General features: G+C 35.1%; 1 protein-coding gene and 1 pseudogene across 5 annotated transcripts in view; one reads left to right on the forward strand and one right to left on the reverse strand.

Annotated features, from left to right (window-relative positions):
* HPSE2 (heparanase 2 (inactive)) overlaps positions 1-13313 on the forward strand; it is an 830988-nt gene that overhangs the window by 206080 nt on the left and 611595 nt on the right. The window lies entirely within an intron of this gene.
* Positions 489-3178, reverse strand: LOC306659896 (protein mono-ADP-ribosyltransferase PARP8-like; annotated as a pseudogene). The gene has a single exon. The product of its transcript is annotated as a protein mono-ADP-ribosyltransferase PARP8-like (transcript).

A 13313-nucleotide genomic window follows, 5' to 3' on the forward strand; every position in this document is an offset into this window, starting at 1 on the left:
TATCATAGTTAGATATGTTTCTTATTTCTTTATTGTGATATGTTTCATATTTCTTGCAATTTTAGACTATTGTTTTTGACTTTTGATAGTTTATTTTGTACTTTGGTGATTTCCTCTTTGGGTTGAATTTGATTAGAGACTTCTCTGATTCCTGCTAGATGTTGGCCACATTCCATAGATTTGGGAAGTTTTCAGCCATTATTTCTTCTTTTTGTTTGGTTTTTCAATTTGTTTATTGTGTGTGCAACACAAACTTCAGTTTATGTGCTGTTGTAATTTTATTACTAGATTCTATACCCCTACAGTTGATAAATTTATGCCATTTTAGGTATTTAATGAGATACTTGGAACTACTAAGAAAAAATCAGCATTCAAAGGGTTAATTTTATTCATAACAACAACAAATTATTTTATCATCTTCTTCAGTTCACACTCCAGCTTTGAACATGAGGAAGGCTTTCAAATCATGTTAATTAAATGGTGGTCCTTTAACCGGTAACAGGTTGATTACCAATTGCTCAGAGGATCTCTTTGTGAATACCCTCTTCCTGTGTGTTAATATTTGGGTCTGTGTGTTAATATTTGGCCATCTTCATAGACAAAAAAGAGCTGTGTGCAGATGTGATCCATCTTTGGGACAACCTATATCTCCCCATGTTTGTGCAGGTCACTTCACATAAGGCTATGCATTTTAAGTTACACCTTTGCAGGAATTGGGATTGCTGACCTTTTTTTTTTTTTTCTGAATTGTGATGCACTATTGCTTTTAGTGCTCGAAGCTGGCTTGTCCTTGGCTGTCACCTTCTGCTTCTTGTTCATCCCAGAGTAACCAAATGATATGTTTGATATTGAACTTAGATAGATTCCACTTCCATACACTGCATTGTGGAGCTGCAGACATGTAGTAGAGGCAACAACCAGGCCATTCCTCAGAATGGAGAGCCAGTTTTCAGTGTGTGAACCATGAAATGTAAAAGTGATTCCAAGGAGTCTTTTACAGCTCTAAAATTGGATTCTGTTGCTGGTGGACTGCTGAGACTCAGGAATTGATGTGGAGTGTGTGTAAACTTCAATTGCCTATTAACTGGCAGTTTCACAATATGTGAACTATTACTTGAAATAACTCCTTGCAGTAGTGGATGAGTGAGAGGGTCCTGTTTATCCATCTGCTTCTTAATTTCCAGATATAGTGCTTGTGTCACTTCTCTGATAGAAATTATGCTATCCAGTGCTTTCATTACTTGATCAAAGTTCTTCCTGGGGTTGAAGGCCAATATCTGAGGATCATTAGGATCCACTACAGAAGGATGTGGCTCAAAAATGACAACTTTTCTAGGAGTTCCCAGAACAGGTCTACATATACACACCAGCAGATCTTCCACCTGAGCTCCAGTTGCTATTTCATCAGCAACTTCACTCATTACTCCAAGGGTTTGAAAAGCAAATACACACAGCTCTTGTTCACATACAGTAGTCCTAAGCTTGTGGCCATTTTGAAACACATGTGGCTCATTCAGTATGGGGATCTGCTGTTCAGCAAACTCAATTGTCTTCACTTGTAAGCCACATATTGGAATGCATTTTGCACCATTTGGAGAAGGCTGGGAAGATGAAAATGAAGATGGTGTTAAGATAGCAATGAGCCCTGAGGTAAGAGAGAGCCTCCTGCCTTCTGTATTAGGTTCCTTGAAAAGCTCAAGGCGGGTACTGGAGTAAGACTTGCTGAGCATTTTGTGGGACTTTGTGACACACACTTCCTCAGACTTGACTGTGCTGGAACAAGTCCAGGGCAGCAGCTTGTGTGGTTTGGAGATTCCATCTTGCTCAGATTTCAGTTTGGATTTGCTTTTGTCACAACCAGGGGAAGGATAACTTGGTGACCTATGCAAGGTAGAAAATAAATGCAGAGGGTCTTCACTTTATTCTCTGACAGTTTTTTTATTGTGCAGGCAATTGGACTGTTCTTTGCCGTTTCCACTACTGTGTAACAAATGTCTGTATGATGTGTTTTTTAGCTGATGCCCCAGTCCAAATCTCTCTTTTGTGGAAACTTAAAGGGACGTGGCCATTTAAATACTGTATAAATGAACAGTGTAGTTGGACAATTATAATCTCTGTTTGAGTGACTTCCTAAGCCACAGCAGTCTTCTCATGGAGAAAGCTAACATTTATGTGCAGATCAATGTCTACATAGTCAATGACTCCATATTCCCTGAGAAAAACTGCATGTGGCCCATATATTTTCTTAGTGGTGAAAAGTCAGCTTCCAGCTGCTGGTGCTGGTGCAGTTCCACATCATAGTTCATCTCTCCTCCATAATGAAATTCTTGAGAATTGTTATCACCTTCAGAATCCTCTTCTACTGTACTATTTGTCTTGACTCCTCCCCATTTTCCTTTTGCAATTTGGATTTTATGGATAAACAACAGTTAATGTCATTTGTTTTTCTTAATTCTGTTACTGTTCTATGAAAAATTACTGGATTGGCTCTTTAGTAACTAGTACATCTTCATCATTTTCTGAACTCCACACATATGTATTGTCTGAGTAATCTTCAGATATATGTACTGAGTAGGATATACTTTTGGGGCTGCCAATGTAACTGAAAGTAAAGGTGGTGTCTGAATATCTGAAATCTGCAAATGGACAGTCTTTCTCAGCTCTGGAGTTTTGGATCCTGACATCAATATCCTTCTGAATTCGCTCTTGCCTTGAACACATCCCCATTAAATAAATCCCTCTGACCGAGGCAGGGGCCAAAGGTGAAATGGTTTTAAAAGTGATCCCTGGTGAGAGAGGAGGAGATGGTGGAGGAAGGGAGTGGTGAGGTAGGCTTTGCATTCCCAGATGTGACCATCCAGCCACTACTCATTGCTGCTGGATTCCAAAGCTGTCCCCATCTGACAATGGATGGTGATGACACGGAGTCTCACTTTCTCCTTCTCCCAACTAGACTAACGGCCATGGGGGTGCTGAAGGTGCTGGAGACTGCTGGAGAGCCATCAACTGCCCAATGGTGGGTGGTGGCTAGGGCGAGCATCACTCTGATTCACTAATGCATGCTCCTTGTGGCCTGCACGCCAGCCTTCCATACCTGCTCACACTTGCACACACAGGCAGCAGCGGCTGTGCCCAGGCTGCTGCAGTACCACTCATCCACTGCAGACCCTCCCACCCACCATTGGGTCATCGCCATTATTTCTTTAAGCACGCTTTCTGGTATCTTTTATCCATCTTCTTGAACTCCTATTATACATATATTAGGTCTTTTAATGGTATTTCATAATTCCCATAGGCTTTCTTAATTTCTTTTTTTATTTGCTCCTTTTAGATATACATGACAGTAGAGTGTATTTTTTTTACATACATGGAGTATAACATTCTAATTAGGATCCCATTCTTACAGTCAAAGAAGACTGATGAAGAGTTTTACTTGTGGTATATTCATCTATGCACATAGGAAAGTTCAGTCCAATTCGTTCTTTACTGTTCCTGTCTCCCTCCCTTCCCTTCCTTTCCCTTTGTCTACCCCAGTGAACTTCTATCCCCCCAAACCCCCTTATTATGTGTTAGCATCCACATATCAGAGAGAGCATTTGCCTTTAGTTTGTGATTGGCTTATTTCACCTAGCATGATAGTCTGGAGTTCCATTCATTTACCAGCAAATGCCATAATTTCATTCTTCTTTATGGCTGAATAATATACCATTGTGTATATAGCACATTTTCCTAATCCATTCATCTGTTGAAGAGTGTATAGATTGGTTCCATAGCTTAGCTATTGTGAATTGAGCTGCTATAAACATTGAGGTGACTGTGTCACTATAGTATGCTTATTTTAAGTCCTTTTGGTAGTATTTGATTATATTAATTCAGCCCAACCGAGAGCATGGGAGATCTTTCCATCTTCTAAGATCTTCAATTTCTTTCTTTAGTGCTCTGTAGTTTTCATTGTAGAAATCTTTCACCTGTTTTTTTCAGATTGATTCCCAAGTATATTATTTTTTTCTGAGGCTGTGAAATGGGATAGTTTTCCTAATTTCTCTTTCAATTGATTCATCACTGATGTATAGGTATACAATTGATTTAAGGGTGTTAGTTTTATCTCCTGCTACTTTGATGAATTCATTTATGAGTTCTACAAGTTTTCTAGTGGATTTTTTTGGGGTTCTTCTAAATATAGAATCATGTCATCAGCAAATAGGGATAGTTTGAGTTCTTCTTTTCCTATTTTCATCCCTTTAATTTCTTTCTTCTAATTGCTTTATCTTGAATTTCCAGGACTATTTTGAATAGGAGTGGTAAAAGAGGGCATCCTTGTCTTGTTCCAGTTTTTAGAGAGAATGCTTTCAATTTTTCTTCATTTAGAATGATGTTGGCCTTGGGTTTAGCACATATAGCTTTTACAATGCTGAGGTTATGTTCCTACTATCCCTAGTTTTTATAGTGTTTTGAAAATGAGTGGATGCTGGATTTTGTGAAATGTTTTTTCTGCATCTACTGAGATAATCATATGATTCTTGTGTTTAAGTCTGTTGATGTGATGAATTATGTTTATTGATTTCTGTATGTTGAACCAACCTTGCATCCCTGGGATGAACCCCACTTGACATGTGCACTGTCTTTTTAATATGTTTTTGCATGTGGTTTGCCAACATTTTATTGAGAATTTTTGCACATATGTTTGTCGGAGATATTGGCCTGACATTTTCTTTCCTTGATGTGTCTTTGTCTGGTTTGATATCAAGGTGATACTAGGTTCATAGAATGAGTTTGGAAGGTTTTCCTCATTTTTTTATTTCTTAGAATAATTTCAGAAGGATTGGTGTTAATTGTTCTTTGAAGGTATTGTAGAACTTGGCTGAGAATCCATCTGGTTCTAGGCTTTTCTTCATTGGTGGAATTTTGATGGCACTTTCAATTTTATTGCTTATGAAATTGACCTGTTTAAATAAAAATTTAATTTTCTATGACCTCCTGATTCAATATAGGTTGGTCACATGTCTCTAGAAATTTGTTGTTGTCTTCAAGATTTTCTATTTTATTATTTCAAAATAGTTTGTGATTATCATCTGTATTTCAGTAGTCTCTGTCCTGATATTTCATTTTTCATCATAAATTTTAGTAATTTGAGTTTTCTCTCTTTCTCTTCATTAACTTGACTAAGGGTTTATTAATTTTATTTTTTCAAAGAATCAACTTTTTGTTTTGTTGATTTTTTTAATTGTTATTTTTGTTTATTTCAATTTCATTTATTTTGGCTCTGATTTTAATTATATCCTGTCTTCTGCTTTTGGTGTTGATTTGTTCTTCTTTTTCTAGAGCTATGAGATACAATGTTAGGTTTTTTATTTGTTGCCTTTCTATTCATTTAATGAATGTGTGCAATGCAATGAACTATCCTCTTAGAACAGCCTTCATAGTGTTCCAGAGATTTTGATATGTAGTCTTACTATTCTCATTCATCTCTAAACATTTTTATTTCATTCCTGATCTTCTGCTATTCATTGGTCATTCAGTGTACTACTTATTTTTCATTCGTTAAAGTAGCTTCTACATTTTATTTTATCATCAATTTCTGATTTCATTCCATTTTAATCTGATAGAATTCAAGGTATTATCTCTGTTTTTTTGTATTTGCTATTAGTTGCTTTGTGACATAAGATATGGTCTGTTTTAGAGATGAATTCATATTCTGCTGAGAAGAAAGTATATTTAATCATTGATGGATGTAATATTCTACATATGTCTTTTAGGTCTAAATTATTAATTGTATTTTTTAGTTCATCATCTTTATTTAGTTTCTGGTTTGAGGAACTATCCTGTTGTGACAGAGGTTTGTTAAAGTTACCCAGTATTATTGTGTTATGGTCTATTTGATTCTTGAAATTGAGAAGGGTTTGTTTGGTGTATGTACTTGCACCATTATTTGGGACAAAAATGTTTACTATTTTTGTGTCTTGTTAATGTACAATTTCCTTAAACATTATATAGTTTTCTGCTTTATCCCTTCCGGTTAACTTTGTCTTGAAGTCCACTTTATCTGATATGAGGATAGAAACCCCTGCTTGTTTACATGATCCATGGGAATGATACGTCTTTCTGTGCCATTTACCTTCATTTTGTGAATGTCTTTGCCTATGAGGTGAGTCTCTTGGAGACAGCATATTGCTGGGTCTTGTTTTTTAATCTAGTCTGCCAGTCTGTGTCTTTTTAGTGATGAATTTAGGCCATTTACATTCAATGTTATTATTAAGTGATTTTTATCTCCCATCGTTTTATGTATTTCTGGTTTGTTTTTAAACATTTTTATTAGTTGATGATGAACTTTATTTGTATTTGGTGCCGAGAATCAAACCCAGTGCCTCACACATGCTAGGCAAGTGCTCTACCACTGAGCCACAATCCCAGCACCATATTTCTGGTTTTTAATTTGAATTAGTTTCTCATTTGATTGACTATTCTTCTAATGTAGTTTCTCCTTTTGCTAGTTTGCAGTTTTACTTTTCATTTCATCTTCATGAAATATTTTGCTGAGAATGGTCTGTACTTTAGACTTTCTAGTTGTGAATCCTTTTAACTTGTTTATCATGGAAGGTTTTTATTTCATCATCATTCTGAAGTTTAATTTTGGTGGGTATAGTATTTTTGACTGGCATCCATTTTTTTTCAGAGTGTGGTATATATTCTAAGACCTCTTTGAATGTCTGAGTTGAGAAATTTACTGAGATCTGGATTGGTTTCCCTTTAAATGTAGTCTGTCATTTCTTTGGCAGCCTTTAAAGTGTATTCTTATTCCATTTGTTGGGCATTTTCATAATTATGTGCCTTGGTGTGGGTCTGTTTTAATTTTGTATACTTGCATTCCTTGAAGCCTCCTGTATTTGAGTTTTTATTTCATTCTTAAGGTTTGGGAAATTTCTGATTATATCTTTGAAAAGATTTTACATTTTTTTGGATTGTATCTCCAAGCCTTCATCTATCCCAATAAATCTTAAGCTTGGTCTTTTCATTTTGTCTCATATTTCATTGAAGTTCTGTTCATGGTCTCTTAACATCTTTTCTCCGTGGTCAACTTCATTTTCAAAGAAAGATTCTATATTTTGCTCTTCATTGTCTGTCTTGCAAGTGGTCTAGTCTGCTGGTGATGCATTCCAGCAAATTTTTAATTTGGTTCATGTGTACACTGAGAATGAACAAGAAGTTTACTCCTTACATTGGATCTGTTTCTCAAGAACCACTCCGAGACATTAGAGTTCTCTGGAAACTTTCTAGTAATGCTTATTTCAAGTGTACCAGTTCTACATCATGAACTGTGGGGAAGTGGCATTAGTGTTATTGAAATAATATTTGTAAGTTAGGACACCAGTCATAGACTGGTCAGAGGGAGAATGATTTTTAAGTGAGCTTGAGGGTACCTAAGATGTGTTTGTTACCTTTATAATCATCTTCATTTTCCTTTTCTTCCTCCTTACATTTTCAGGTGTTCTGTCTCTGGTATTCTCTGAGTAATAGCTATTCTGATAGGATTTTTTGAGAAATACTATTTACTAAATAAGAATAGGGTTTTTGGAAAATCTGAAAATTTAATTACCATGTATACAATTTATATATATAAAATTTATATATGCATATATAAACTACTTGTAAGTTAGATTGGCTCATTGTCAGTAAATTTAGACTCCACAAATGTTTATGTGTCTATGTAAAATAGAATTATTTTGGGGATTCCACAAATGGTAGTCTTGCATGATTATAAAAAAATCCATGTGTGGATATACATAAATGTATATAGGGGTACTATTCACCCTCATTTTATGGAGAAGAGTTTGACCAACAACTAGAAATAAAAAAAATCATGCATATTCTTTAAAGAAAGATTTAAATAAGATCTTTAGAACTTACATGGTCTTTGGATATCTAACTTAAATATTGACATTTGTTCCTTTAACTTGCATTCCATCTGTCATAACAATAAGAATTGTTGTCATCTTACATTTATGATTATTTTAAGTAAAGTGGTGCTGATTGCTATTGTAAATGACCAGCATTTTCTAGGTAGAACAACATTTACAGAAGAGGAAGATACAGATTCTCCCCTCAGAGGGATCTCAGTCTCAGTGGAGAAATATTAATCTGGAAAACAGATAGCAATACAATACAGAGTATCTGATCTTGTTGTTGTTCAGGGTTGTGACTGTACCCTTCTCTAATGATCTTAAAGTTATCTTAGCCTATATCCACTTTCCTTATAGAATACCTCTTTTTTTTTAATATACTCAAGTCTAATCCAAAGAAACCTTTTATAGCAAATTAATACCCATTCAAACAGCCCACTCAGGAGACACCTGTAGCAAACACAGGAAGACCAGATAACCTAATAACCTATTCACCTGACTTCCAAGGTTTTGTGATTCTAGAAAGATAAAAACTCAAGAATCCATTAACATCTCATCTTCTGAGTCTTCTCAAAAGTCTCTCTCAGAAATGACCTGTCAGTCTTTCAGCAGAATAAAATGCTTTTATCACCTTCGGTCTTTCTTACTTTGAATCCTACTTCACAGATTATATTGGGGCCAATTTGACATCCATTTTTCAAATCAGAATCTGCTACTGCTCTTTTTGAAATAGCATTACAAAATTCTACTAATATAAGTTTTTAAAATGTGCTTCTTAAATGATCTCAGAAGTGTTTGCCAACAGCTGAGTTGTTAGATAAAACTGAGATAGCCATAAGGCTGAGCAACAGCTTATTTTATATATTTTTTTGGTAGAAAATTAATAGTTCCACATATCCTAATGTTGACTGGTGTCTTGACCTTTCCAAATATTTAACCTGTGAAGATATGTGAAAAGCACAGGACTTGCTCTCTCCCTTTCTTAAAAATGGTAGCTTCCATTTGAATTTAACAATGGAAATTCACATCTCTCTATAGCTGCAAAGGAGCAGCTGTCTTAGCAAGTGCAGATGAGAAAACACTTTCCAAAAACTTCTGGGAATTCCCATTATCTGGATGTTTTTAAGGTCTTGAAATTTGTGGAGAAAATGAAAGTTTTGTTTGTTTGTTTTTAAATGAAGAGGCTACATTATGATAATTGGCTTCACCTGTTTGGAATCAGCCCTTCCCATTTTTCACTTAACATGTTGCTGCACATGTTTGTTTAATTCCTCACAGAAATGTGAATGTCATCAAATAAGAAATGTATAATATTACCATTTAAAAATAAATAAGCAGTTGGCATTTTCAGGAGAATCATTTCCATGAAATTCCAAACTTTATGAACTAATTCCAAGCATTTTCAAACCAATTGTTTCAAGGATTTGGAAAAAAGAATGCTATTAAATCTTGGCTAGATGACTAATGATAGAAGATTATGTAGTTGCAAAAATTTTGTTTTGGATCATCAGATATTAAGCACAGAAAAGTATTTTTTGTGAAATTGGAAAAAAAGGTCAGGGCAGGGTTCTAAAAGAGATTGGTGTTTGGAAAGCTCTCATAGAAATAGAACAGATAATACCACTAAGACAGTGTGAGGCAGTATTTCCTCCAAGGTGACAATTATAGAATTTCTGCCATTTATGACTATAAATTACCAAATAATTACCAATGATCTCTATCAGCTATTCCCTGGGTAAAGATATGGGAAGAAAGAGCCAAATTATCAAGGTTTCCTTGAAAGTTTGTTTGGAGGTTCTAGCAGGGTAGCACAGCTACTTCTGTTCCCTTGACCAAAGAATGGTCCTCCTCTGTCAGGGAAGGTTGTCCTCTTCCACCAAGCAACTTCAGGAGGGACACACATGGAGCCGAGAGGGAGGAAGAGGACACCTATCTACCCAGCCAGATCAACCAAATCAATTCTGGTGATCAATGGGGCCTCACATCCTGTCCACATTTCCTTAAAATTGCTTCATATGATGATGATTCAGTAGAAGACCTGTCCAGTGGTAGACTCTTGCAATTATATGATTGATTAATACCTTTATATTCCACTATAAGGAAGAATAACAACATGTTAAATTGGGGATTGCTACTAAGGCACCAATATAAAATACATGTTGTACATTAAAGCAAAATACCAGTCCAAGATGCAGAAGGACATGTTTGGAAACTAGTCATAGAATCTTAAAAATCTCCTTACCCTCATGAAGAATATTATAGTTAAATATTTGAAGAAAAATTTTAAAGAAAGCTTTATTTGGAGAAAGGGGTATTATGAATCTTTTTCTCCTCACCTCTTTCTAGGGTTGGTTTGAGAATGCTATTCTGTTCCCCTAAGGTCAAGAGAAAAGGACTGTTTGAAGCCACTGATGTGAATTTCTTAGTATTGGGTGGGGAGGGGAACTTGGTGAACTGACTTCTTGCTAGGAAATGTAGACAATAAAGATAGATAGGCTTACTTCATTCAGGTGGTCTAAGGAAAATTGTTAATGTATTATAACTGGCCTGCATTCCAGAGTAATTGTGGGGGAAGAATTCACAAGTGTTCTAGTGGATGGGATGTGGGGTTATAGGAACAATAGCTAGTGTGGAGACATCCAGTTCAACAGAAAGTCCCAGTGAGTCATATACGCGCAAAGAGCATATGTGGACTACTGTTTCCTAGAGCTTGAGGAAGGAGCAAAGCACTACCAAAACAAAGTGAATTCTTCTAAGTCAAGGGCATCTTGCAGGGGAGGGGAGAGAGGAAGTTTTTAAGCCAAATGTAGTAATACTAATTAAATAAGTTTTTTTTTTTCCTTCCCTTATTTCTCCTTACCTTTTGTGCAATTCTTTGAGCAGGAGGTAGATATAATTTGAATGAAGTGTACATGTTTCTTATAACCTGGGATCAGATGTATTTGTAAATTTTGAGATCATGATTGAGTCTTTAAAATGACCATAGTTTATTTTATTACCTGAGAGTGAGAGTCAAAATCCATTGAAACCCCAAGATTCTATCCAGGACATAGGAAATGTTTGGCCCAAGAAATATATTTGGAAGTGATGTGGAAGACAAAAGTTATGATATTATCTTATTATTTCTCAAGCCTGCTTGTTCAGTGGGCTTGTTTTAGAAAGGTTTTTCTTTTTCTTCAAAGTTTGAAAATTATGGCTCAGAATCAATTTAGAAGAGTATAGTATGATAACTAAGTGTATGGGTTCTTGAGTTAGACTAGGTTCAAATCCTGGCTCTGTCATTTTTTAGCTATGTGATTTTGGATAAGTTACTTAACTTCCTTAGAATTGATTTGCTTGTGTGCAAAATGAGGATAATAGTAGTAGCTACTGCAAAAGGTTATTGCTAGATTTAGATTATATAATGCAAGTAAAATGCACATCCTGTTGTCTAGCTCAAATGTATAGCAGTATAACAAGTTTGGACTTTGAAGAGATTAAATTTTGTTATGAGGGCATTTGGTCATATAGATTTTAAAGTCATAGATTTTAAAGTAACAGCCTATTTGAACTACTCTACTTTTACAGCTTTTTGCTGTCAAAACTATTGTCGAAATATTTTTTTAGTTTAAATTATCAAGGATTACTATTTGTATATAATTTTAAATTTGTCACTGCAAGCTATTCATGTGCATATATATACATATGAATGTATATGTGTATGCTTGTTTACTGATTGCATTTAGTTTTGTATATTTCTTAAGTCTGGTTTAAAGGTTATATGTATTTTTAAATGTTATCAATGTTATAAAGTTGGATTTATTTAGATATACTTTTACATGCAGCAAAATGATGTTGACAAATTATAGTATAGTTAATAGTCATGTAACTACAACCTCCAAGATATAGGATATTTTTTATTACCCTGAAAAGTTCTCTTTTCTCCCCTGTTAGCTATGTTTGCAGCTATGCTGTTTTCTTTGTATAAGAACAAGAACTTGGTTTGTTAAAAAACATTGTGGTCATAGTTATTTACCCTTAAATTCTATAATTTGCAGTTTTGTTGCATTTGGTATTATAGAGAAGAACTATGACTTTGTTCCTTTATATGTAATTTTTTCCTTGCTTTGGTGACTCAAATTAAGTTTGTCTAATATTTAAATAAATTTAACCAGAAGGACATGAAATCTAATCAAAGATATAGGAAAACTTTACTTTATCTCCTTAAACTATACCTGAATAAATAGAAGCAACAAACCCTATTCCTAGTGAGGAAGGACTATCATTTATTCCCAAGTGCTATGTATTTCATCTTTCTTCATATCAGGTGAAATATACTTAGTTGTCCTACCATTAAAATACAATTCAATCTGAATCCTCACGAAGTTTTGGGGAAATGATATTTGGCACGTTTTATTTTTATAAATAATATGTGAGAGTAGCTAGAACACTTAAAAAAATAAAATGCTAATATTTTAAAAATACTGGAATACATAAGATCAGTGGCACACTATTTGGAAAAGGAACCATATATGGGGATTTTTTTTTTTCTAGTTAATCTTTTATTTTTTTTATTTTTTTTTGTGTTATTGTAAACAAATGGGATACATGTTGTTTCTCTGTTTGTAGATGGCGTAAAGGCATACCATTTGTGTAATCATAAATTTACATAGAGTAATATTGTTTGATTCATTCTGTTATTTTTTCCCCTTCCCCACACTCCTCCCCCCTCTTTTCCCTCTATACAGTGCTTCCTTCCTCCATACTTGCCCCCCTCCCTAACCCTAACTCTAATTCTAACACTAACCCTTCCCTCCCCCCATTATGTGTCATCATCCACTTATTAGCAATATCATTCATCCTTTGACTTTTTGAGATTGGCTTATCTCACTTAGCATGATATTCTCCAATTTCATCCATTTGCCTGCAAATGCCATAATTTTATCATTCTTTATGGCTGAGTAATATTCCATTGTATATATATACCACAGTTTCTTTATCCACTCATCAATTGAAGGGCATCTAGGTTGGTTCCACAGTCTGGCTATTGTGAATTGAGCAGCTATGAACATTGATGTGGCTGTATCTCTGTAGTATGCTGATTTTAAGTCCTTTGGGTATAGGCCAAGGAGTGGGATAGCTGGGTCAAATGGTGGGTCCATTCCAAGTTTTCTAAGGAATCTCCACACCGCTTTCCAGAGGGGCTGCACTAATTTGCAGCCCCACCAGCAGTGTATGCGTGTACCTTTCTCCCCACATCCTCGCCAACACCTGTTGTTGCTCGTATTCTTGATAATTGCCATTCTAATTGAGGTGAGATGGAATCTTAGGGAGGTTTTGATTTGCATTTCTCTTATTACTAGAGATGTTGAACATTTTTCCATATGTTTGTTGATTGCTTGTAGAACTTCTTCTGTGAAGTGTCTATTCATTTCC

This window comes from Sciurus vulgaris (assembly GCF_902686455.1).
Source record: "Sciurus vulgaris genome assembly, chromosome: 4".
NCBI lineage: Eukaryota > Metazoa > Chordata > Mammalia > Rodentia > Sciuridae > Sciurus > Sciurus vulgaris.